Consider the following 27779-nt stretch of genomic DNA (forward strand, 5'->3'; position numbering starts at 1 on the left):
CTACCTTTGTTCCTCCTACATCTTCAGGTTCTTCACCAGTTTCCTTTATCCAGGAAACCAAACTTGACACAATGTCCTAAGGGGCTGATCATGACTAATCTTAACAGAAGGCAAGTTTAACAATAAGCGCAAATAGCTTCTGAGTGCTTAATCTATGGCAGGCACTGCTCTGGGTGTAGGATGGTAGTAGGGTTAAGAAATCTAGGGCCTGCTATTTTGAGCTTAGAACCTACTTGGGAGATGGCCAGTGATTAAGTGAATCCATAAAAATAACTGCAGCTATAGTAAGTGCTGTGAAGAAAATAGAACATTGTGATGTAGAATCAGGGTGTGCGTTGGTGGGGGCGGTGGAGGAGTAGTGCAAATTACTCTGACTAGGGTGGTAAGGGAAGGAGTGATATCTAAGATGAGATACAAGCAAGCCAGCTGTGTGTGAAATAGGGGGAAAATTTGATTTATAGGCTTGGGAGACAGTAAATGCAAAGGACCTGAGGCAGGGGAAGAGCTTGGCACATTTTAATTGTTGGTAGGTGAAGGGGAGCAGCGTTTACCACCTCAAAATATGCCTCTTTAGCGTAAGAATTCTTTTGAGCTGGTTATTTTTAGACATAAGAAAAGCTCTGAAAACCCACTAGAAGTTACTTTTGTAAGAAACATTTACATTTATAAGGGAAATCTCCATTTGTAAGGGTGTCGCCCTCTCCAGTACCAGGAAAAGGAGGATGACTAAAACCTCTAGAAACTCTCAGCAATGGAGATGGCAGTCATGTGTCAGCCCTAGAACCTTACCTGTGCTTTTTTTTTTTTTTTTCAAATTTATTTATTTATTCCGGGCTGTGCTAGGTCTTCATTGTTGGGTGGGCTTTTCTCTAGTTGTGAGTGAGGGCTACGCTTCGTTGCAGCACGCAGGCTTCTCATTGCAGTGGCTTCTCTTGCAGAGCACAGGCTCTAGGGCTTGAGGGCTTCAGTAGTTGTGGTTCCCACGGCTCAAGGGCTTAGTTGTTACAAGGCATGTGGGATCTTCCTGACCCAGGAATCGAACCCATTTCTCCTGCATTGGCAGGCAGATTCTTTACCACTGAACCACCAGGGAAGCCCCCTTACCTAAGCTTTGATTGAAGCCGTAATTGGCTTCTCCCTCCACTTCCCAACATCTTCCTTTGTCTTCAGCTGGAGATGGGATTTAAGGTGGTGGCTTGTGCCATTTCCAGGAGTTACTCAGTTTTCCTGGGTCTCTCTCATGTATACAGGAGGTATGCATGTTATTCAACTTCTGTGTGTTTTGTTTTTTCTCCTGTTAATCTGTTTTATTGCTATGGGGTTAGGGAATATCTCAGTCAAGAGCCTAGAAGGGTAGATGGAAAATTATGTTTCCTTCCCTACAAAGACTAAGTGACTTGTGAGTAGTGAGAGCAGATGAGAAGAATGAGATATGAGAGCAAAGGGGTGCCAAAGCTCTCAGTGCCCTGCACGCTGAGGTAAGGGCTTGAGAGATCATTCACAGAGCAATGGGAACTCTTCCAAGGGCTTCAAGCCAGTAAATGACATGGTCTGACTGTGGGCTGGGCAAGAGTCAAGTCTCCATAGACTAGTTAATGTTATTGAACCAGGATCGTTTTGCCCAGGTCTGAAGCAAAGAGAGAGTTTATTCTCAAGGCAGTCAAGCGAGGAGCTGGTAGAACGAGGAGCCAGGGGGTCGAGATATGTGTGGGATAAAGAATAAAGAAGCAGGCCGTCACTGAGGCACAGGGAAAGGTGACTGGAAAGAGGTACTGTTATCTAGTTCTGCGCAGGCCTGAGCTACTAAGCTACAGGCTTCTGCTCTTAGCACGAACTGGGGGTGGAAATTTTGGCCCTCTGATGTCAGAAGGTCACTGAGCCGAACACTTCCGGGTGTCCGCATGCCCAGTTTGGGGGGAGGGGGTCAGTGGTCCTATCCAATCATTTTTTAAAAAATTTTTATTGGAGTATAGTTGCTTTATGGTATTGTGTTAATTTCTACTATACTCTGGAGAAGGCAATGGCGCCTCACTCCAGTACTCTTGCCTGGAAAATCCTATGGACGGAGGAGCCTGATAGACTACAGTCCATGGGGTCGCAAAGAGTCGAACACGATTGAGCAACTTCACTTTCACTTTTCTACTGAACAGCAAAGTGAATCAGCTCTATGTATACATACATCCCCTCTTTCTTTCTTTTTTTTAAACAGGAAAAAATCAAGCAAAAATTTAATAATCTATACAAGGGAGAGACTCAGGAAAACTAAGTATCTCTGGTCCTATTCAGTCTTAATGAGCTCAGCTCAACCTAGACAACTGATTCCAAGTTCCTGGAAAACAATTCTGGTGAACACCTTGTTGTTTAGCTTACTTGCCACTTGGACGATATGCAAGTCTTCAAACGACCTTGATTAGTGAAGGCAGGTGAAATGGATTCGACTCGTGATTACTCACGGCTTCACGAGGAGGCTTTAGAGGCATCCAGGCAGGAGATGATGGTGGAAGCAAAGAAGGAGACGCAGAGCTGTTGGAAATCTATATGGAGGGTCAGCAGCGTTTTCTGATGGGGTCCCCACATACTGCAGTACCCCTGTATCCTTGCAGCCAGGGCTCCTAACTTGGGATCCGTGTGTCCCAGGGAATTCCTGAATGCACCTTGGGGAGTTCACACCCCTCTGAAAAGGTATGAGGGATGGTATGTCTGAGTATTGTCTTGGCGGGGGTGGGGGCCCATAGTTTTCATCAGGTTCTCAAAGGTGGTAGAAACCCCAACAGATATGAGAGGTGATTGAAACTGGAGGAGGGACACGTTGGGGGGTTGTCGTGCCCTTTATTTTTCTGTTTGCTTGGAGGTTTGCATAATAAGCAGCTCAAAATATTGGTGTGCCTACTGTGCAAGAAGAACAAAGAAGGATTGTTGTGGCAGACCTTTAGAAAGGCACATTGCTACATTTTATGGCTCACGGTCAGTCTGTTCTAAGGTTTCTGAGGTATTCTCAGATGGCCACAGCCCCCTCCCTCCCTCCCCTATGTGGCTTTGGTGGCCACTTTGTTTCTTCTTCAAGGGGACTACCTTCTGCTGAATTTCATTTTCTGAATTTCACAGAATATATTAAAATTCCTTGAAACAAAGAGCTGGGGTGCTGGGGTTTAAGGGCCCTGACTTGAAAACAGCTTTCTCAGGCACTGGTGACCCTGAGAAATAACAAAAACCCTGAGCCTCAAATTCTTCTATGTAAAAGAGGACTTACATTTGCTCATTGGGTGATTGGTGATAAAAAAGAAGATCTGGGTAAAACACATATCCCAGCCCTGTGTGACTAAACAGGAGCTTGGCACTGCTGTCCTTTTCAAGTTGTAGAAGAATGACGCAAATTTGGTGAGCACGGCGTCCTCTTTGCATCATTCAACTGGTCAAGGTAGGATTTAATTTTTATTTTCTTTAAAAAACACTTTTTCCCTGAAGTATAGTTGATTTACAATGTTGTGTTAGTTTCCAGTGTACAGCAAAGTGATTGAGTTATACATATGTATGTATCTATTCTTTTTTAGATTCTTTCCCATTATAGTTTATTACAAGATATTGAGTATAGTTCCCTGTGCTATACAGTAGGTCCTTGTTGGTTATCTGTTTTTTTTTTAATTTATTTCTTTTTGATTTTTGGCTGTGCTGGATCTTTGTTGCAGCGTGGGCTTTTCTTTAGTTGTGGTGAGCAGCGGCTACTCTCTAGCTGCAGTGCACAGGCTTCTCATTGCGGTGGCTTTTCTTATTGCAGAGCGGTCTCTAGGCCCGGAGGCTTCAGTAGCTGAGGCCCTAGACCACAAGCTCAATTGTAGTGGTGCACGGGCTTAGTTGCTCCACACCATGGGGAATCCTACTGGATCAGGGATTGAACCAGGGTCTCCTGCATTGGCAGGTGGATTCCCAACCACTGGCCCTCTAGGGAAGCCTAGTTATCTATTTTATATATGTGCTGTGTGCTGTGCTTAGTCACTCAAGTATGTCTGACTCTCTGTGGTCCTTTGGGCTGTAGCCTGCCAGGCTCCTCTGTCCATGATTCTCCAGGCAAGTATACTGGAGTGGGTTGCCATTTCCTTCTCCAGGGGATCTTCCTGACCCATGGATTGAACCAGCATCTCTTGTGTCTCCTGCATTGGCAGGAGGATTCTTTACCACTGTATTATATATAGTAGTGTGTATGTTTTAGTCCCAAACTCCTAGTTTATCCTTCCCCCTCTGTCCCCTTTAGTAACTGCAAGTTTGTTTCCTATGTCTGTGTGTGTATGGAGAGGACTGGGGAAAGCCAGTAGTTACGTTGAATGCCTCTCTCACCCCCCACCACCAGTAATAAGCACCCCCAGGGTCAAGCAGAGTTGGGCTGACACCCTGATTCCCCTGACTCTGCTGAAAACCCACAGCATGTCTTTGAGGTATAGTTCTCTCTCTTGCTTGTTCAGTTCTGCTGCTGACAAAGTCAGAGCCGTTGGCCTGGTGGCCATGTGGGCAGCTTGCGGAGGCCACACCGTGGCTGGTCTCCCCACCTCAGTCCCCTTCCCCCGATGGCATCCCAGGCTGCTCCGGGGGACTCATCCTGCCTCCTCTGCTGCTCCAAGCAGGTCAGTCTCTGGTACCTGGTTCTTCCCTTGTTGTCAGCTCAGCTTTCCTTTCTTCTCCTGTAGCTGCTCCCCCACCGAAGCAACTGGCCACATTCCTCAGGCCCTGGAGCCAATCTGTCTGTCTCTGTTTCCGGGGTTTCAAAGGATGACAGGAGCAAGGCCCCCGGTAATGCAAGAGCATCTCCTACCCTCTCTCATTTGACTCTTCCAACTGTTTTAATCGCACGGAGGCTTGGAGGGTGTTGTGGAGGCAGCACAGGGTGGTGGCTGACAGAGCAGGCTCTGGTGTCAGCAACTTTGGGTCCCATCCTGGCTCTCCTACCTATTAACTGAGTGACCTCGACCAAGTCACTCTTTGTTGCCATTTTTTCACCTCCACCGTAGAGATAATACCACTTACCTCTGGGGCTTATGAGGATAAAGTACTAAGATGACATGGCATATAAAAGGTGTTTAATGAATGGAGAACATCACGTAAGAAGAGTTCAATTAGTGAAGAAAGTCATGGAAAGAGGGTTCAATGAATGAAGAAAATTCTGGTCACTCAAGTAGTGCCAGACTGCTCTTGCTGCCCCTTTAGACCCACACTTCCCACCCTGTTCTCATCCGCCTGACTTCTTGGGTTTGGCTGTTGGTGAGCCCCAGCAAGAACACAAAGGATGGAGGCAGAGTGAAGTCAGAGATCTATTTCCCTGATTCTGTTCCAGCAGAGTCACCTCACTCTGCCTGTGTTCCTTGTCAGGAGGTCACAGTTCTTCTTAAGGCAGCCCTCTCTATGGGACTTCTCCCTTTTGGGTTCCAATGACGAGTCTATCTCCTCCATCTTTGGAGGTAGGAGTGAACACAGTCTCAGGGCACTGCATTGACCCTAACTGGTGTAACTGGGAGCTTCCAGAATGACCTCCTCCTTGGTGGGCTCCTTACTTCTCAAAGGCTTGGCCCTTTAGGGTGTCTCTCCTCACAAGGTCTTGAGGAGATGATCCAATGAGATACTGTCTAGAGTATGTTGTTGACTGTAAAGCACTGGGATTACTTTAGGGCTTTATTTTTACTAGGAGGTGACCAAACCCTCGCAGGTGAAAAAATGACTGTAGGAAAAATGTCTGGGAATCTGTGATGTTTACCTTGAGTGTGTGTGTGCTCAGTTGCATCAGTCGTGTCCAACTCTTTTGCGACCCCATGGACTGTAGCCCACCAGGCTCCTCTGTCCATGTGGATTCTCCAGGCAAGAATACTGGAGCAGGTTGCCATTTCCTTCTCCGGGGAATCTTCCCAACCCAGGCAGCAAACCTGTGGCTCCTGTATTGGCAGGTGGATTCTTTCCCACTGAGCCACCTGGGAAGCTGATGTTTCCCTATTTAGGTATTGGGATTATAATTTCAAAACTCAATATATCAAAATGGTACCTCCCTCCCCTCACTGAGAACCTGAGAAAGGAATGTTCTGAGGATCTTTGTTCTATGTAATGGGTCCCTATGGAGGCCTTTTATCTCTTCTGCCACATGATGTGAGGAATTTCAAGGCCTATCTCTTCTAAAGCCTAAAGCCTGCAGCCCCACAATCTCACTGAGGGCTCCACCTGCTCTGTTTTGGTCACCAACACATCTCTCTTTCCAAAAGGTGAGGCAGTTTGATCGACGAGCTAGATCTTCTTGGTCTGTGAATCTAGGGGGCTTTGCCTCATCTCTGAAGACAGTTTGCTACCATTTAATATGTACGTCAGACATTTCCATTTCTGACTTCTTTTTCCCTCAGGCTTTCTGACTGGCTCTGGGAGACATCTTAGGTATCTCACCCTTTTTGACACTGGCCCCAGGCCAGAATTCAACTTTTTTGACAACCCGGTCCCTGGAGCTAGCAGATATCTCTCAAGAAACATTTCTCTCCACTTTGCAACGAGATCAAGGGTTTCTGCAGTCTCCTCTCTTAACTGAATCCCACCCGCCTCTTCCTGACTGCCTTGGCCAACTTCCTCCCTATTTGTATTAATCAGTGTCCCCTCTGGTTAGGACTTTTCTAAGCTCCATGCCCTCCCCTTCTTCTCTGAAATTTCATCCTCTAGGACATGCTCCCACCCCATCGTCCAGCAGCCTCTCAGTCAGTAAATGTCATCGTTACCTTTACATCCCAGACTCATCTCAGTCATGATGAGAGATACAGCAGTGAGCCATCCTGAAGAGAGAGAGCTTAGTTCCCTGCCCAGGGATTGAATCTGGGTAGCCTGGATGAAAAACAGGAATCCTAGCTGCTAGACCACCAGGGGCTCGAGGCAAGAAGCAAAATGGCCCTGACTCTTTCCCCTCCTTTGAAAGCAAGAATGTTTCAAGGAGGTGAAAACTGGAAAAACAAGTATACAAAGTTTATTATTAGAGACTCAGTATAACACGTGGGCAGAGAAGGCAATGGCACCCCACTCCAGTACTCTTGCCTGGAAAACCCCATGGATGGAGGAGCCTGGTGGGCTGCCGTACGTGGAGTCGCTGAGAGTCAGACACGACTGAATCGACTTAGCAGCAGTAGCAGCATAACACGTGGGAGAGCACACAGAGAAATAGTTTATTTAAGACAGAAGCAAGGCAGAAATGCCCACCTAAGGAGAAAGGGTATGGGCATCTTCTCTAATGAGGAGCACTTTAAAGAGGTGATTTAAATCAGTAATAATTCATGCAGTGAATGAAGAGTCCTTCATCACATTGTGAGAAAGTAAAGTTACCTTGTGTCTGTGGCCACAGAATTTTGGCTAGAATTCTGAAGTGTTCTACGTGTCTAGGAGGTATGCTGCTGCTGCTAAGTCGCTTCAGTCGTGTCCGACTCAGTGCGACCCCATAGACGGCAGCCCACCAGGCTCCCCCGTCCCTGGGATTCTCCAGGCAAGAACACTGGAGTGGGTTGCCATTTCCTTCTCCAATGCAGGAAAGTGAAAAGTGAAAGTGAAGTCACTCAGTCGTGTCCGACCCTCAGCGACCCCATGGACTGCAGCCCACCAGGCTTCTCCATCCATGGGATTTTCCAGGCAAGAGTACTGGAGTGGGGTGCCATCGCCTTCTCCGAACATGATGGACTAGAAATGCTTAAAAAATAAGTCTAACCTTCAGCAGATGAATGGACAAAGAAAATGTAGTCTAACCATAAAATGAAATATTATTCAGCCATAAAAAGGAATGAAGGATACCTGCTACAATATGGATAAACCTTAGAAACAAGGATGCTGAGTGAAAGAAGCTAAACACGAAGAACCCATGTACTGTATGATTCCATTTATATGCAGTGTCCGAAACAGGCAAGTCTATAGAGACAGGAAGTAGATTAGTGGTTGCCTAGGACTGGAGGAGGGGGAAATTGGAATGGCTGTTTAGTGGGTAAGGGTTTTCTCTGGACGTGATGAAAATGTTTTGGAACTAGATAACGGTGATGGCTGCATAACACTGTGAGTGTACTCAGTGCTATCGAATTGTATACTTAAAGATAGTTTATTTTTTTCTTTCTTTTTAAAAAATATTTATTTGTGCCAAGTCTTAGTGGCACACAGGATCTTCAATCTTCTTTGCAGCACATGGGATCTTTAGTTGTGGCATGTGGGATCTAGTTCCCTGACCAGGGATTGAACTTGGGCCCCTTGTATTGAGAGTGCAGAGTCTTAGCCACTGGACCACCAAGGAAGTCCCTCACTTTCTTTTATGTGAATTTCACCTCAATAAAGCAAATATTAAAAAATCCTCAGAGGGACTAAATTTGCTGAACACATTTTCTTCACCACCAGAAAAAGTGGATTCTGGTGACTGTAGGATTCTTTATTTGAGAAAGGTGATGGATATGTAGGCAAAAATTTGGAGCAAGTGGCCTAGGCTATAGTACTCTGAGTGCGGAGGATTTCTAGCCATGGGAATTGGAAGATGTGAGCCAGCAAAGTTGATTGAAGGTAGACGAGGATGGAGAAAAAGATAGAGATGACAATGCTGAGAAAAGAAACCTGGGATGAACCACTTTAAAGGGTTTCTCGACAGAAATGCAGCCCTTTGTGGTGTTTAGGGAGCGTTTCTGAATACAAAGCGTGCGTGGGTGCTCAGTCGCTTCAGTCGTGTCCAACTCTGTGACTTCACAGACTGTAGCCCTCTAGGCTCCTCTGTCCCTGGGATTCTCCAGGCAAGAATACTGGAGTGGGTTGCCATGCCCTTCTTCAAGGGATTTTCCTGACCCAGGGATCAAACCCTGACTCTTAACATCTCCTGCACTGGCAGGTGGATTCTTTACCACCGAGCCACCAAGGAAGCCCTCTGAATACAATAGGTAACATTAATGAGTACAGCACTATGGAAACTGGTTCGAAGGCTTTTTTTAACTTCTTTTTTTTCATTGAGCTATAATTGGTTTACAATAGTGTGTACAGCAAAGTGAGTCAGTTACATATATATATTCTTTTTCAGGTTTTTGTCCATTATAGGTTATTACAAGATAGTGAATATTATTCCCTGTGTTATACAGTACATCTTTGTTGTTTATTGTATACATGGTGTTTTGTTTTGTTTTTTAAACTGAAGTATAGTTAATTTACAATGTTGTGTTAATTGGTTGGAAATCTCTTAAAAGAAAGACTTCTGAATCCAGGGAGACAAGGCCTTATAGTGGTTTGAATGGTGGTCCCCAAAAGATATGTTCATTTTCTAATCCCTGGAATCTGTGAATGTGACTTTATTTGGCAAAAGGCCTTTGCACATGAAATTAAGAATCTTAAGATGCAGAGATCTCCCTGGATTTTCTGGTGAGGGGGGAGTTAAATTCCAATAACATGTGTCCCTAGAAAAGAAAGGCAGAGAGAGATTTGAGACAGACAGAAGAAAAGAAGACAGACACAGAGTTGAAGGTGTAGTAGTGGAGGGAGAGATTGGAATGACGTGGCCACAAGCCAAGGAAGGCCAGCAACCACCAGAGGCTTGAAAGTGTTTGGCCCTGCCTGTGGACACTTTGATTTTGACCTTCTGGCCTCCAGGCTGTGAGAGCATAAATTTCTGTTGTTTGAAGCCACCAAATTTGTGGTAATACGTTACAGAAGTCCCAGGAAACTAATTCAGGCCTCCAGTGGTAAACCCAACAAGTTGGAGAAAAAACTACACACAGGGTCAAGAGTTTGGATCCTTGGGAATCCCAGGAGTGGAGAAGATCCCCAGATCCCCTTCGTGTCTGTGAGGATGAGCTGAGGGTCACCTGGCTTGTATATTGGCCTCCGTGTGCACTCATGTGGCCGACAGCAAATGAGGCATTCACGGGCTAGCTGGCTCACAGCATTGTGTATTTTTTGACCTGTCAGCATTAACGCTGCAAGAATATAGGTAGGTGCTTGGGTCACAAGTAAGAGTGTGAAGACTTTAAAACAGCACTCAAAGAGAAAGCAATCTATATTTGCTTCGTGGAAATAAAATTTTACTGCTCTGTGAGCTTGGTTTATTAATTCAGAGTAGGGAGAGGAAATTGGCAAAGTCTGTCATCTTTTATTTGATCAAGTGACCAGCCACCTGAAGTGGACATGTTTTAAAGACACTGGGTGATAAATGTTCACTTGTGAAGACGGAAGGAGGGAGGGAGAGAGTTTGATTTTGAAAGAACAAAGCAGCCAAGTGTTTATTCATCATACATGCAGTGCTCCTAAGACAAGGATGTTGAATTTCAAAATTCTTATTGAAAACTTTTAAAACTTCCTTTCTCTGATTGTTGCAGAGAGGGAGGTAGAATTGAGAGGAGAAAGGAGAGGATCTTTGACACACTTAGCTATTTAACATTTAAAGCCTTGACTATACGCCTTAGCAGTACCAGGAGGCTGTTGGGTTTTACAATGTTTAAAATCCTTGGGTATTGTCTTTGCTTTTATTCACATGTAATTTCATACTTTGTGTTTAAAGACCTGGGTTTCCTAGGTAAGAATCACTCCCTTCTCTTTCAATTCACAGATGATAGTTACTTAGAGAATGGAGACTGGACTGATTCTTTTCTTTTTTTTTTTAATATAAATTAATTTATTTTAGTTGGAGGCTAATTACAATATTGTATTGGTTTTGCCATACATCAACATGAATCTGCCACGGGTATACACGTGTTCCCCATCCTGAACCCCCTATATCCTAAAGAATTATGGTAAAACTGGACTGAAAATTTCTGGACTACAGAAACAACTTCTCTGCCAATCCCTCCCACTCTTCCATCTGTTTCATCTCATAAAAGCAAGATAAAGTTGTGTTTTCTCAGTTGTTCCTTTTTATCATGTTTCTCACCTCAGTCTGTATTTAAGGGACACTTATTATTATTTGTGTGTGTATGCATGCTCAGTCGTGTCCGACTCTTTGTGACCCCATGGACTGTAGCCCACCAGGCTCCTCTGTCCAAGGGATTTTCCAAGCAAGACTCCTGGAATGAGTTGCCATTTCCTACTCAAAGGGATCTTCCTGACCCAGGGATCAAACCCTCATCTCTTGTGTCTCCTGCTTTGGCAAATGGATTCTTTATCACTGTACCTCCGTGTTAGCCCATATATATTATATGTCAGATGTTATATTATATATCATATATATTACATTATATATTATGTGACTCCACAAGTCATTTAATAATGTCCCTTTACCCCCTATACCTATGGGCCATAGAGATTCTAAATAGAAGGAGGTGGAATTCTGCCTTATAATCTGGAATATTTCTTTTCTTATGTTAGTTTTTGTTTAAAGTAAGGCAAAATCCATATTGTGTTGTCAAGATTTAGACGGGGAAGCAGAGCCACTGTGGATATTCTAAGAATGAATCCTTTTGCTGATGTGGGAGGCACGGGGGGAGTGAATGTCTAGAAGCGAGGAGTCAAAAGATCAGAGAGTCACTAGCCACTACCAGAAGCATTTGCAGAACTGGACACATCAGAGGTTTCGGGAAAGTTCAAGAAGCCAAGCGCATCCAGCTGTCCAAGTGCGGCGGTGAAGGGAGAGTTGGTGGAGAGGTTTATGGGAGGCTGAGGCCTCTGTGTAACTCCTGCCTGTGTGGGGCCACAGACAAGCCCCTGATGGAGGGCCTGAGTCAGCCGTTAGCTAGCGGGGCCAGTGGTAGGAAACGCGAGCTTGAGGTGGAACAGGGGAGAGTCGGATAAGCTAGCCTCTGCAGGGCACCTCTGTTTCTGTCCATCTCTACATCTGCTGGGGTGGGGGCTGCCAATGGTAGTGACTCCTTCTTGCCTTCTGCCTACAGTTAGTTCTCACACAAGTTCCACTTTTGGCAAACTCTAACCCGGAATCATACAAGAGAATGAGCCTCTAGGAAACTATGGAGTCTCCTCTCTTAACCAAGCTGCTGCTGCTGCTGAGTCACTTCAGTCGTGTCCGACTCTGTGCGACCCCATAGACGGCAGCCCACCAGGATGCCCCATCCCTGGGATTCTCCAGGCAAGAACACTGGAGTGGGTTTCCATTTCCGTCTCCAATGCATGAAAGTGAAAAGTGAAAGGGAAGTTGCTCAGTCGTGTCCGACCCTTAGCGACCCCATGGACTGCAGCCTTCCTGGATCCTCCACCCATGGGATTTTCCAGGCAGGAGTCCTGGAGTGGGGTGCCATTGCCTTCTTCTCTTAATCAAGCTGCTATAGCACAATTCAGCCCAGCCCCCACTATCATGATAACTGAAATGACATCGAAACAAAAGCCACTTAAAAAAACTCAATAGATTAAAAATAATTTGAAGTATAGTTGATGTACATTGCTGTGTTAATTTCTGCTGTACAGCAGTGGTTCAGTTATACATGTTTGTATTATATATATACTCTTTCTAAAATGTTCTTTTCCATTATGGCTTATTATAGGATATTGAAAGTGATATGCAATAGGACCTTGTTGTTCATCCATTCTATGTATAAAAGCTTACATCGGCTAACCCCAATCTCTCACTCCATCCCTCCTCCAACCCCCTCCCCCTTGGCAACCACCACTCTGTTCTCAAAGTCTGTGATTCTATTTTGGTTTCATGGATAGTTTCATTTGTATCCTCTTAGATTCCACATATAAATGATATCATTTATGTGATAAGTGTCTATTTATGATTTACTTCACTTAGTATTAATATGATAATCTCTAGTTGCATCCATGTTGCTCCAAATGGCGTTATTTCCTTCTTTTTTATGGCTGAGTAGTATTCCATTGTACATACCATATCTTCCTTATCCATTCATCTGTCGACAGATATTTAGGTTGCTTCCATGTCTCAAGTATTATGAATAGTTATGTTATGAACCTAAGGGTGCATGTTTCTTTTTGAATTTTAGTCTTGTGTAGATATTTGCATTTCTTTTCCATGGGGATGGTCTTGATCCCTGTCTCCTGTACAATGTCATGAACCTCAGTCCATAGTTCATCAGGCACTCTATCTATCAGATCTAGTCCCTTAAATCTATTTCTCACTTTCACTGTATAATCATAAGGGATTTGATTTAGGTCATACCTGAATGATCTAGTGGTTTTCCCTACTTTCTTCAATTTCAGTCTGAATTTGGCAATAAGGGGCTCATGATCTGAGCCACAGTCAGCTCCTGGTCTTGTTTTTGCTGACTGTATAGAGCTTCTCCATCTTTGGCTGCAAAGAATATAATCAATCTGATTTTGGTGTTGACCATCTGGTGATGTCCATGTGTAGAGTCTTCTCTTGTGTTGTTGGAAGAGGGTGTTTGCTATGACCAGTGCGTTCTCTTGGCAAAACTCTATTAGCCTTTGCCCTGCTTCATTCCGTATTCCAAGGCCAAATTTGCCTGTTACTCCAGGTGTTTCTTGACTTCCTACTTTTGCATTCCAGTCCCCTATAATGAAAAGGACATCTTTTTTGGGTGTTAGTTCTAAAAGGTCTTGTAGGTCTTCATAGAACCGTTCAACTTCAGCTTCTTCAGCGTTACTGGTTGGGGCATAGACTTGGATTACTGTGATATTGAATGGTTTGCCTTGGAAATGAACAGAGATCATTGTAGCGTCAAGGATTACAGAATGATATGGGTGCCATTTTTAGATATGGTGGTCAAGGAAGGCTTCTTTTATTTATTTTTATTTTTTGGCTGCATTGTGTCTCCATTGCTGCACACAAGCTTTCTCTAGTTGCGGTGAGCAGGGGCTACTCTGCAGTTGCAGTGCGTGGGCTTCTCATTTCAGTGGCTTCTCTTGTTGCAGGGCCTGGACTCTAGAGTGCACAGGCTCAGAAGTTGTGGTGCTTGGGCTTAGTTGCTCTGTGGCATGTGGGATCTTCCCAGACTAGGGATCGAACCATGTCCCCTGAATTGGCAGATGAATTCTCAACCACTGGACCCCAGGGAAGTCCAAGGAAGGCCTCTTTGAGGTGGTGCTATTGGCTCAGCGACATGATTGAATGGAGGGAGGCAACTATGCTGATATCTCTGGGAGCAGAACATTTCAGGAGGGGGACAAACACGTGCACAGGCCCCCCAAATGAGAAAGAGCTTCTTTAGTCAAGGGACAGTAGGGACACCAGTGTGGCTGTACTGCAGTGAGCAAGAGGGGAAAGTGGTGTATGTGAGGTTGGAGAAGGAGACAGGTAATGGACCACATTCACTTTTGATTTGAGACAAGTCAGATGGGAAGCAGTTAGAAAGCTTTGAACTGGAGTGTCACATTTGCTGGCTTAAATATTAAAGGGCTATTCATGGAGAATAAATCACAGAAGGGCAAAAAAGGAAACAGGCCTTGTAGGATCTCTTGCAGTGGTCCATAAAAGAAGGAGGCTATCAGGAGGCTGGGACCAGGGGAGGTTAGTGGTAGAGTTGGTGAGAGGTAGTCAGAGCCAGTATATACTCTGAAGAAAGAGCTGATAGGATTTGCTACCAGGCCAAATGTGAGGTGCTGATAGAAAGACAAGGGTCAAGGATGACTTCAAAGTTTTGGCCTGAGCAAGTGGATACATGGAGCTGCCACTTCCTGAGATGGGGACTACCAGGCAAGGAACGAGTTTGGGAGGAATGCAGAATTTAGTTTGTCAGTGATTAAGTTTGAGATGCATATTAACCATCCAAGTGAGGATGTGAAGTAGACAATTGGACATATGAGTCTGGAGGTCGGGGCAGAAGATGTAAATTCAAGAGTCATTAGTGTAGAGATGATATTTAAAGCCGTTAGACTGGATGAGATCACCCAGGAGTGAATAAAAATAGAGGAGAGGTCTAGGGACTTCCCTTGTGGTTCAGTGGTTAAGAATCTGCCTTGCAATGCAGGGGATGGGGATGTAGATTCGATCCCTGGTAGGGGAGCTAAGATCCTACATGCTGTGGAGCAGCTGAAGTCCATGTGCCACGACTAGAGAATTCGTGGACCACAACAGACTCATATGAGACAATGAGACACTGTCTCGTATGAGACAGTGAAGAGCCCAAGTGCCACAGCTAAGACCTGATGCAGTGAAATAAACAGATATTTTAAAAAGAGGTCTAAAGTCTGGATCCTGGGACACGTCAAAGTTTACAAGTCAGGGAGAGGTCAATGAACCAGTTAAGGGGCCGAGAAGGAGTGGCCAGTGAAGAAAGAAGAAGACCAGGAGAATATCGTGTCCTGGAAGCCAAATGAAGGAAATATCATGAGGAGGAAGTAGTTGCTTGCGGTGTGGGAGGAGGTAAATAAAAAAGTAAGAAGCATTTGAAATTTCAGGGCTTACTGGGGTGAGGAGGTGGGGAGTTTAGGTACAGAGAAAGAGAAGACATGAAGTCAATGGAGACAGCTGAAGGTCTCAAGAACGTGGCAAGACATCACGGTCCATAAAGGCATGTCATCAATGAGAAGTCCCCATGTGGTGGAGAATGGCCAGTGACTTCCTAGGGACAGTAATACCTGGTATGAATTTGAAGTTATTTCCTGCTGTGTTGTGATAGACTTTCATTTACTCCAAACCTCCACATAACTCCGCTATCTTTGGGTGGCATGCAGTAGCGGCATTTTGACCAGATGTAGGAAGAGCGACGGTCATGTTGAGAGGCTGCAGCTGCCCAAGAAGGTGAAATACATGGGATAAACAGGAAAAACAGCGTGAGAGGTGACCAGGAGAAACAGAACCCTCTGAGGCCCTTTGGAGATCTTGGAAGAGCCACTGGACTTCTCTTGGTTTGTGGGATGGAGTCATTCGCATTTTATTTAGATATTAAAGGGAAAGATGAACTGTGCATGCTGGAGGACCTGGGGTCACCTGGGTAGCAAATATAAACTGAAAAGTGTGTAAGGACATATGTATGGGCAGGTCCTTAGAAGCATTTTTTTTTTAATACTAATAAAGATTAGGAGACAGCTTGGATGTCTAACAGCGAGAGAGTGATTAAGTAGGTTAATAATGCTTCTTTTTAATGGAGACATTAGAAATGATGACAAGGGCACATATTTGTTGAATGAGAGAAGCAGGTTTCAAAACAGCATGCTTAATGGGATCTTCCTTATGTAGGTAATATGTGCATATCTATATGTGTACAAGGAGAAACATTAAAACCATATTAACTAATGTATTTATGGCTTCCTGGTGGCTTAGCAGTAAAGAATCTGCCTGCAACGCAGGAGATGCAGGTAATGTGGGTTCAATCCCTGGGTAGGGAATACCCTTGGAGGAGGAAATGGCAACCCACTCTAGTATTCTTGCCTGCAGAATCCCATGGACAGAGGAACCTAGCAGGCTAAGTCTGCTGCTGCTGCTGCTGCTGCTGCTGCTAAGTCACTTCAGTCGTGTCCGACTCTGTGCGACCCCGTAGATGAAAGCCCACCAGACTCCCCCGTCCCTGGGATTCTCCAGGCAAGAACACTGGAGTGGGTTGCTATTTCCTTCTCCAATGCATGAAAGTGGAAAGTGAAAGGGAAGTCTCTCAGTCGTGTCTGACTCTTAGTGACCTCATGGACTGAAGCCTACCAGGCTCCTCCATCCATGGGATTTTCCAGGCAAGAGTACTGGAGTGGGGTGCCATTGCCTTCTCTGAGGCTAAGTCTATGGGATTACAAAAGAGTCAGACATGACTGAGACTAAGCACAGTACAGTACACGGTACAACCAATGTATTTGAAATGGTGGTACCTGAGTGGTGGAATTATGGGTGACTTTTTTTTTTCTCCTTTGTACTTGTCTGCATTTTCTAAAAAAAATTTTTTTTACAGAGAATATCACTTTTATGATTAGAGAAAGCAGCCAGTGTTTAAAGAAGAATCACTGATGTATGACTTGGCTATTCATGAGCACTGTCTCTACCCTTCTTGATTATGTATTAGTTAATTGCAAAGAGATTCAGAGAGTTTCCAGGTTCAAAATTCACCAGTGGATAACACAGGCGTGTGTAACTGAAACGACTCTGGAGACAGTTGGATATGTTCTGAGCTCTTGTGGTAGATCTGTTCTAGGAGAAAAAATGATTGCCAAGGCAGAGAGATTAGTCTCCAGGTTACTGCTTACTATTTTCTGGTTTGGATCTAAGACCAAAAGACTGCAGGAGACTTTCTGGCTTCACTATGGAGTGTGGAGAAGGCAGTTGTGTGGTTATCCTGATGCTAGATAGCATGCTTCAGAGATGGACGTGCCTGCTCCCTTCATCTCCTTGCAGAGCCCAGCTAGACATCTAGTTCCCTTTAGGTGTGCAGCATCAATCTTGATGTTTGTGCAAAGCAATCCTGGCAAGCTGGTACAGCATGGTTCATTGCTCCAGGTGTGCACAACAAAATCATCAATCATTAACATAAAAAGCCTTCCCAGGGCTATTTTCCCAGGTGCTGAGCAACGGTTGATCATGGCTCTAGGTTCCCTTGGAGACCTGCTTGGAGTAAGTGAGCAATCAAACATGCGGTATTACTCTTTGCTACCCTCCTATTTTCCAGGTTTGCACCAGAGAAGGGCAGCTACTTAGTCTCTCAGATTCCCAAGTTCACGACTCCCAGGGAAAGGCTGTGATCCATTCATCTTGGGTTGGGTGCCCACTGCTGGGCCAGTCAAGTGATAGTATGTGTGCATGTGTGTGTGTCCATGTGCCAGTCTCTGAGGAATTAAAATAAAGCTGCCTGTTGGAGGTTGGGTTTTCCAGGAAGCTGATTCTGAGATGGAGTTTAATGTGTAGAATAATTAAGAAGTGCTCTTGGCAATTAGGCAAGCAAAAGAAATAAAACGGTATCCAAAATGAAAAGAAAGAAGTAAAATTGTCTTTCTGTGTAGATGATATGATCTTATATATAGAAAAGCAGGATGACAGTATACAGCTTCGATGTACTCCTTTCCCAATTTTGTACCAGGTCTGGTTCTGTTGCTTCTTGACCTGCATACAGGTTTCTCAGGAGGCAGGTAAGATGGTCTGGTACTCCCATCTCTTTAAGAATTTTCCACAGTTTGTTTTTTGTGATCCATACAGTCAAAGGCTTTAGCATAATCAATGAAGCGGAAGTACATGTTTTTATGGAATTCCCTTGCTTTCTCCAGGATCCAGTGAATATTGGCAATTCGATCTCTGGCTCCTCTGCCTTTTCTAAACCCAGCCTGAACATCTGGAAGTTCTCGGTTCATGTACTGCTGAAGCCTAGCTTGAAGGATTTTGAGCATAATCTTGCTAGCATGTGAAATGAGTGCAATTGTATGGTAGTTTGAACATTCTTTGGCATTGCCTTTCTTTGGGATTGGAATGAAAACTGACCTTTTTCAGTCCTGTGGCCACTGCTGAGTTTTCCAAATTTGCTGGCATATTGAGTGCTGCACTTTTAGGATCTTTTAGGATCATCTTTTAGGATTTTAAATAGCTCAGCTGGAATTCCATAGCCTCCACTTGCTTTGTTCATAGTGATATTTTCTTTTCTTCTTTTTAAAAATTTATTTATTTGCTGTACTGGCTCTTCACTGCTGAATGTAGAGTCTTGGTTGCAGCATGTAAGATCTAGTTCCCCTACCAGGGATCAAACCTGTATCCTCTGCATTGCGAATGTGGAGTCTTAGCCACTGGACCACCAGGAAGTCCAGTAGTGATGTTTTCTAATGCCCACTTGACTTCACACTCCAGGACGTCTGGCTCTGGGTGACTGATCACACCATTGTGGTTATCTGGGTCATTAAGACCTTTTTTGTGCAGTTCTCTGTGTATTCTTTCCACCTCTTCTTAATCTTTCCTGCTTCTGTTAGGTCTTTCCGTTTCTGTCCTTTATTGTGCCCATTCTTACAGGAAATAGTCCCTTGATATCTCTAACTTTCTTGAAGAGATCTCTAGTCTTTCCCATTCATTGTTTTCCCCTACTTCCTTGCATTGATCACTGAGGAAGGCTTTCTTATCTCTCCTTGCTATTTTTTGGAACTCTGCATTCAAATGAGTATATCTTTCCTTTTCTTCTTTGCCTTTACCTTCTCTTCCTTTCTCAGCTATTTGTAAGGCCTCCTCAGACAACCATTTTGCCTTTTTGCATTTCTTTTTCTTGGGGATGGTCTGATCACTTCCTCCTGTACAATGTCACAAACCTCTGTCCACAGTTCTTTGGGCACTCTGTCTATCAGATCTAATCCCTTGACTCTGTTTGTCACTTCCCCTGCATAATCGTAAGGGATTTGATTTAGGTCATACCTGAATGGCCTGGTGTTTTTCCCTACTTTCTTCAATTTAAGTCTGAATTTTGCAATAAGGAGTTCATGATCTGAGCCACAGTCAGCTCTAGGTAATGTTTTTGCTGACTGTATAGAGCTTCTCCATCTTTTGCTACAAAGAATATAATCAATCTGATTTTAGTATTGACCATCTAGTAATATCCATGTGTAGAGTCATCTCTTGTGTTGTTGGAAGAGGGTGTTTGCTGTGACCAACTTGTTCTCTTGACAAAACAATGTTAGCTCTTGCCCTGCTTTATTTTGTACTCCAAGGCCAAACTTGCCTGGTTATCTCTTGACTTCCTACTTTTGCATTCCAATCCGCTATGATGAAAAAGACATCTGTGTGTGTGTGTGTGTGTGTGTTAGTTCTAGAAGGTGTTGTAGATCTTTGTAGAACCAGTCAACTTCAGCTTCTTTGGCATTAATGGTTGGGGCATAGACTTAGATTACTGTATATTGAATGGTTTGCCTTGGAAACGAACAGAGAGTTTGAGCAAGCTCCAGGAATTGGTGATGGACAGGGAAGCCTGGCGTGCTGCAGTCCATGGGGTTGCAAAGAGATGGACACGACTGAGCAACTGAACAGAACTGAACTGAAAATGATAAAACTCCTGGTGAAAAGCACAGGGAGAAAAGATCCTTGACACTGGTCTTGGCAGCAGTTTCTTGGATATGATACCAAAAGCACAGGCAACAAAGTAAAAACAAACAGGTGAGACTACAGCTACCTAAAAATCTTTGGTGCAGCCAAAGAAATGAACCATAAAATGAAAAGGCAACCTATAGAATGGAATAAAATACTTGCAAATCATAGGTCTGTTAGGGGTTAATATCTAAAATATATAAAGAACTCACAACTCAGTAGCAAAAAAAAAAAAAGTCCAATTGAAAAATGGGCAAAGGACCTGAATAGATACTTTTTTGGAAGAAGGTATAAAAATGCCCACCAGACATATGAAAAGGTGCCTGACATCATTAGTTATCAGGGAAATGTAAATACAAATCACAATGAGATATCACCTCACACCCATTAGAATGGCTATTATCAAGAAAACAAGAGATAAGAGTTGGAGGATTGGAGCAAAAGGAACCCTCATGTACTGTTGATCGGAATGTAAATTGGTACAGCCATTTTGAAAAACACTATAGTGGGTCTTCACAAAACTAAAAATAGAACTTCCCAGCAGTCCCACTTCCATATCTCAAAAAGATATTTACTCTCTTCTGTTCGTTGCAGCCTTATTCACAGTAGCCAAGATATGGAAACAACTGAAGTATCCATTAAAGGATGAACATAAAGATGTGAGATACACACACACACACACACACACACACACACACACATACATGTTATTCAGTCATGAGAAAAAAAAGGAAATCTTGTCCTTTGTGAAACTTGTTTTAACCTTGAGGGCATTATGCTATGTGAAACAAGTCAGAGAAAAACAAGGACTACCTGGTGTCACTAACCTGTGGAATCTAAGAAAGCTGAACTAAGAGAAACAGAGTTACCAGGGGCTGGGGATTGGAGAAATGGGAAGATGCTAGTCAAAGGGTATAAACGTCCAGTTATAAGAATAACAAGTTCTGGGGATCTAATGGGAAATAATAGCTAATAATACTGTATCATATATTTGAATGTTGCTAAGAGAATAGATCTTAAATGTTTTCACCACAATAAAGAAATGATTATATGGTAGTAATCATTTTGCAAAATTTCAAATATATAAAATAAACACAGTGTACACCTTAAATTACACAATGTTATTTGTCAGCTATATCTCAATAAAGATGGGGGACAAAGTGCTCTTGAAATCAACACCTGTAGAATAGAGGGGAAGAAAGCAGGACTGAGCAGACGGAGAAGTTAAGCTTGGCTGCAAGCCTGCCGACAGAGTTGGCTGACCCTATGGGGAGCTGGAGTTAGAGTAGTCCTGCAGAGTTGTCCAGAGGTGGGTGGAAATGACCAGAACTTTATACACCTGCACGGATCATTGGATGTGGGCTGCCTGGTGGTTCTCTGCAGTTGAGGCAGACCCTGGAGGACTGACATCTAAGAGCTGTCTGCTGACCATACACTTGAAGTTGGACATCAAGAAGGAAGAGCTGGGTAGTACATTGTAGTATCCACCACAATGCCTACTTAGAGGGATAAACAAAAATAAATACAGTTCTAGGGCATTTGAATCATAATACCATATGTACTCCAGAAAGATGGTATTGATTATACTCAATTTCAACCTGTTATTCCAGAACTCTTACAACTCAGCCTTAAAAAGACAAAAAACTCAATTAAAAATGAGCGAAGGATCTTAATAGACTTTTTGCCAAAGACAATGTACAAATGGCTAATAAGCACATGAAAAGATGCTTAATATCATTGTTCTGAGGGAAATGTGAATCAAAACCACAATGAGTACCATTTCATGCTCACTAGGATGGCTATAAGAAAAATGGCAGACAGTAACAAATGCTGGAAACAATGTGAATAAATAGGAACCCTACTGGTGGTAGGTAAGAAACAATGGGACCATAACTTTGGAGAACAGTTTGTTAGTTTCTTAAAAAGTTTAATATAAATTTATCATATGACTCAGCCAATCCACTCTTAGGGATCTAAACAAGAGAAATGAATGCTTATGTTCATACAAAGACTTGTATGTAGATATTCACAAAATGTGGTGTATAATATTATTTTGCTATAAAAAAGAATGAAGTATTGATGCATGCTATAACACGCATGAACCTTGCCAACATCATGGTAAATGAAAGAAGTCAGACTCAAAAGAACATATATTGTACAATTCCATTTATATGAAAAGTCCAGAAGAGGGAAATTTGTAGAGACAGTTGTTGCCTGGGGTTGGGATGATACAAATGTTCTAAAGCTGTATTGTGGTGATGGCTGCACAGCTTGATCAGATGGCTATAAATCATTGGATTGCACTTTTAAAAATAGGGTGAATTTTATGGTAGTAAGTTATGCCACAATAAAGTTGTTTTAAAATTTTCAACTGTATCTAGAGTATTTAATAAAATCCTAGAAAACTACAATCATTGCTTCTCAGCCTTTTGGCTAAGATCAAGTATGCCTACGGTCCATGGGATCACAGAGAGTCGGACACGACTGGGTGATTAACATTTAAGTGCAATAAAACTACAATTAAAGGGAGATCTAAAATTAATTTAAGATACCTCATTCAACCAATCTTTACTTCTAAAGCACGTTAGACATTTCATACTCTAACTCAGAACGCTTTCTTGGCATAGAAGAGGTAGCACAGCAGATAATTTTCTTTTAGGGCAGTGAAGTAGATCTAGAATTAATCAGTGTCAGTAGATAAAAGCGGTGTTCAATTTTAAAAAAAGTTCAGTAGGTAATACACAGAAATGTTTACTTGTATCAGCCATTTAATAATACCTATGTGAAGAATTAATTTCCTGTTACCAACACAAAATTAATACAATTCATCATTACAATGGGTGAGAACAGCTATGTGAGCCCAGACACCCTCAGATTTGTGAGTAAAATGTTTTATTGGTTTTAGGTCACCATTTTTGGGTGATTTGTTATGCAATAATTTTTAAAATATCTATTTTTGTTTATTTATTTTTGGCTGTGCTGGGTCTTTGTTGCTGCGAGGAGGCTTTCTCCGGTTGCGGCAAGCAGGGACTACTCTCTAGCTGAGGTGCTCAGGTTTCTCTTTGTAGTGGCTTCTCTTGTCGCGAAGCACGGGCTCTAGAGTGTGTGGGCTCAGTAGTTGTGGCACACGGGTTTAGTTGCCCTACAGCATGTGGGATTTGCCCAGACCAGGGATCTAACCTGTGTCCCCTGCATTGGCAGGTGGATTCTTAACCACTGGAGCACCAGGGATTCTTAACCACTGGAGTACCAGGGAAGTCCCATATCAGTTGATACCCTGAACATGCCCCAAACTCTGCAACAAGAGGAGCCCTCAGGGAGACAGGCATCTTCTCTCCACCGATGCCTCCATTGCTCTCAGTGGCTTCACCATTCTCTTAGTTGCCTAGGTTTGAAACTACAAAGTCATTCTCTGCGTATTTTCCCTCATCCCCCAGGACTGGTCACTTGCCAAGTCTTGTCTGTTTCACATTGCTTGCCTCTGTTTCCTCCCTTCAGGCTCCCTGTCATTATCCTGCTTTCTCTCTTGCCTAGATTATCACAGTAGTCTCCTAAGGTCTCTCTCTGCCTCTAGGCTCTCATTCCAATCCTCTGGCCTCTAAACAACCTAATCTCTAGCATTCAAAGTCTTACTGACCTCCAGTCTCACTGTCATTATCCTGTTTTGCTTCTTGCCGAGATGATTACAGTAGTCTCCTAAGTTCTCTCTCTGCCTCCAGGATCTCTCATTCCAATCCTCTGGCCTCTAAACTTTTATAAGTTCCCATAGCCCGAATGCTAGCATTCAAGGTCTTTCCTCAGTTGACCCATACCTTCTGGTGATGGTTTACTGGACATGTCAACTTGGCTGGCTCAAGGGGTGCCAAGATATTTGGTCAAACTATTCTGAGTGTTTCTGTAAGGGTGTTTTTGGATAAGGTTAACATTTAAATTGGTGGACTTTGAGTAAAGCAGATTGCCCTCCCTAATGTAGATGGGCCTCGTCTAATCATTAGGAGGTGTGACTAGAGCAAAAAGACCAGCCTCCCCCAAGCAAGAGAGAATTATCTAGTAGATTGCCTTCAGACCTCACCTGCAACGTTGGTCTTCCTGGCTCTACAGTAGCTGGTCTTCAGACTAGAACTGCACTACCAGCTCTCCCGAGTCTCTAGCCTACACGCCTTTGGACTTGAACTGTAGCATCAGTTCTCCTGGGTCTCCAACTTTCCAGCCCATCCTGTAGATTTTGGACTTGCCAGCCTCCATAATCATGTGGGGCTTCCCAGGTGGCTCAGTGGTAAAGAATCCACCTGCCAATGCAGGATACACAGGAGAGGTGTGTTCGATCCCTGGGTTGAGAAGATCTCTAGGAGAAGGGAATGGCAACCCACTCCAGTATTCTTATCTGGAGAATCCCATGGACAGAGGAGCCTGGTGGGCTACAGTCCCTGGGATCACAAAGAGTCAGACATGACTTAGCAACTGAGCACTCACCCATAATCATATGAGCCAACTCCTGATAATAAATCTCTTTCAATACATACACATATCCTATTGGTTGTCTCTGGAGAACTCTGGTTAATGGTTAATACACTTACTAACCTTGTGTCCCACTAAGCCCCTTTGCGTACTTGACCCTCCATTTAAATTGAACTGCCCCCTGCCCGGTGTGTTGCTCTGGGTGTTTTATCTTCAGGCCTAGCTCACATTGCTCCACCTCTGCTCCCATCTTCACTGATGACATTAAAAAATGTCACCTTTGCCATGAGATCTTTCCTGACCATCTCTGAACCTCTCTAGCACATCATCTATAATCTTGTGTAATACACTAGCTCATATTACCTGTGTGTTGCAGTCCATGGGGTCACAAAGAGTAGGACGTGACTGAGCGACTGAACAACAACCACCACCACATATTATGGGTTTTTTTTGCAGAGCACATCTTATCTTATTGATTATATCATGAGCAGCTTGAGGGGCAAAAAATCTGTTCTTTTTCTCATACATGCAACTGCCTGCTTGACATTTCTTAGATATGGTAAAGTTGCTTCAAAGATAACGTGTCCAAATCTGGACTCGTGACTCTTCCCCTGTACCTGATCCTGCCTTGTTCTCTGTTTCCGTGAGTTCAGAGTCACAGTTAAGATACTCTAGAAAACAGACTTTTGAGACTGATTCACTTAGCTTAGCTTAGCATATTCAGGAAACTTACTGGGAAGTTCTCAAGAAATCAATACTTTTGGGGAGTGAGTGAAGTCTGATTGGGCAAAGGGAGAAGTTGGGTTTGGAAGCAGTTGTAACAAAGGTCTCAGTGGATCCCATGGGGAGGTCTGGAGCAGGAATTAACCTGTGGTGATGCCCTGAATTGGGGCAAGTGGGCCAGGTCTTTATATTCCCCAGTCAACGGATGTGGGGCTTTTGTTCTAGCAGGTGGATGGCTGGGCCTGTAAAGACTGACCAAAGTCACTGACAAGTGCTTGGTGAAGGTCAGTGGTCAAGTTACCTTGCCAGCTCCTAACCTAGTTTGTTTCTAGGCTTCAGGCCCCTGCTTCCACCCTGGAAGAGCTTCTGTTGTGACCTCATGACAACATCCAGCTTGACCTTACCCCCTGCCAGTGCCCCACTCCCAAAGTCTGAGGCAGCCCAGTGCTCTGTCTTACCATCTTACCACCAACTAAGATCAGCCCCCCGACTCTCTTTCTGTCTTTCTTCAAGAATCAGATACCTCAGGGACTTTGCTGGTGGTACAGTGGATAAGAATCTGCCTGCCAATGCAGGGGACACAGGTTCCATCCCTGGTCTTGGAGGATTCCACATGCTCTGGAGCACCTAAGCCTAAGCACCTAAGCACCTAAGCTACTGAAGCCTGTGTGCCTAGAGCCTGTGCTCTGCAACGAGAAGCCTGCACACTGCAGCTAGAGTAGCCCCTGCCTGCCACAACTAGAGAAAGACCGCATGTAGCAACAAAGCCCCAGTGCAACTAAAAAAGGAAAATAATCAGATACCTCAGCAACTTCTCTCAAAAATCCCTAAAGCATTGACCGTATTTCTCAAACTCAGGACCCAGCATGTAAAGTCACCATTTGGTCAGGATCTGATAAGGGAGTCTTACATCAAAGTCTTATCCAAAGACAGGGTATTGGATGTGGAATTCAATTCCAGTTGGCTCCCATGACTAGACAGTGGAGATTTAACCTTAATTTGATCAGCTGTTCTTTGGTATATTAAAAAAAAATCAAGAATAATGTTCATTTAGTTTTACATAAGCACTAGGGGCCTTTCCTGCATTCTGATCAAGTTCTCAGAACTGTTATTAGGATTTAAATTGGATTCACAGATACAACATTTGGAGAATTTTTTTCTCACTGAGATTTAGTATATTATTTATTGCCTGACCCATATGATTCCAAAGTATTTAAAATGTATAAATTATTTGTGATCCAGATGGTGATCTGATACTACTCTGCATCTCAAAATGTTCTGGGCTTTTGCTGCATGCACAGACACTCAATTACAAAATTCAGGTGGGTCTTTCAGTGCCGGTGTGGTGTTGCTGCTTAGTCACTAAGTCATGTCTGATTCTCTTGCAATCCTGTGGACTGTAGCCCGCCAGGCTCCTCTGTCCATGGAATTTCCCAGGCAAGAATACTGGAGTAGGTTGTTATTTCCCTCTCCAGGGGATCTTTCCCAACCCAGGGGTCAAACCCATGTCTCCTGGATTGGCAGGTGAATTCTTTACCACTGAGCCACCAGGGGAGCCCATGTGATCATCCAAGTAATTGTTGATTATAAATAAATACTCCAGTTTTCAGCAACCCTTTCCACCCTTGGTTTTCACTGCTTAGAATTAAAAACTATTCTGTGGGAGCTACCAAATTAAGGAAAAGGGAGGAAAATTCCACTTTTTTTGTCTTGTCAGAGAGGGGAAAATTTTAAAGCCAAATTAAAAATTTCTAAGTTTTAAAACAAGAGGCTGTGAGTAGGCTATTAATTTTCCCCTATATTTTCCTATATATATATATATATAAAAGGATGGGTCTCAAATACATCAGGAAGAGGGTAGAACAAATCAGGGAGAATCTCAAATAGATAGGGGAAAATCAAAAACATGTCAGGATAGGGAAGTCAGAGTCTCAAAATGAATGAAGTGCTCTGAGCAGCAGTGCCTTGACGGTTGGCAGGAACAGGTACCTAATGAAAGGTGGCAAAAAGGAAAGCAAGAAGAAAGTGGTTGATCCAGTTCCTTAGAAAGACTGTTATGATGTGAAAGCACAGTTATGTTCAATACAAGAAATATTGGAAAAACACTAGTCATGAGAACTCAAGAATTCAAATTATATCATGTTTTTGAAATGAGCCTTGTTGATCTGTAGGATGATGAAGTTGCATTTAGAATACTCAAGCTAATTACTGAGGCTATTCGGGGCAAAGCTACCTAACTTTATGGCATGGAGTTTACCTATGACAAAATGTGCTCCATGGTTCAAAAAATGGCACCCTGTGATTGAAGCTCATGTCAGTGTCAAGACTACTGAAAGTTAATTGGTTTGTCTATTTTATTTAAAAAATGCAACAATCATATTTGGAAGATCTCTTACACTCAGCAGCAACAGGTCTGCCAAATCCAGAAGATGATGATGAAAATCATGACCCTAGAGTTATAGACAAATAACTTGAAAGAAGTGGTCAATAAATTGATTCCAGACAATACTGGAAAACACACAGATGAGATTTGCCAAAGTACTTATCCACTCCATGATGTCATTGTTAGAGAAGTAAGGGTACTAAAGAATCCCAAGTTTGAATTGGGAAAACTCATGGGGCTTCATGAGGTGACGGTAGTAGTTCTGGAAAGCTATCAAGGATGAGACAGGTACTAAAGTTGAATAGGCTGATGGATATGAGTCCAGTCCAAGAATCAGTTAAAAAAATTCAGACTTTTAATGGTGACAAATAA

At 43.4% G+C, this 27779-nt stretch overlaps 1 pseudogene; it reads left to right on the forward strand.

The window, feature by feature from the left end:
- The first annotated feature begins 3364 nt into the window (after window positions 1-3364).
- LOC102274254 (small ribosomal subunit protein eS1-like) lies at window positions 3365-27779 on the forward strand (annotated as a pseudogene).

Source organism: Bos mutus, chromosome X (assembly GCF_027580195.1).
Source record: "Bos mutus isolate GX-2022 chromosome X, NWIPB_WYAK_1.1, whole genome shotgun sequence".
Lineage (NCBI taxonomy): Eukaryota > Metazoa > Chordata > Mammalia > Artiodactyla > Bovidae > Bos > Bos mutus.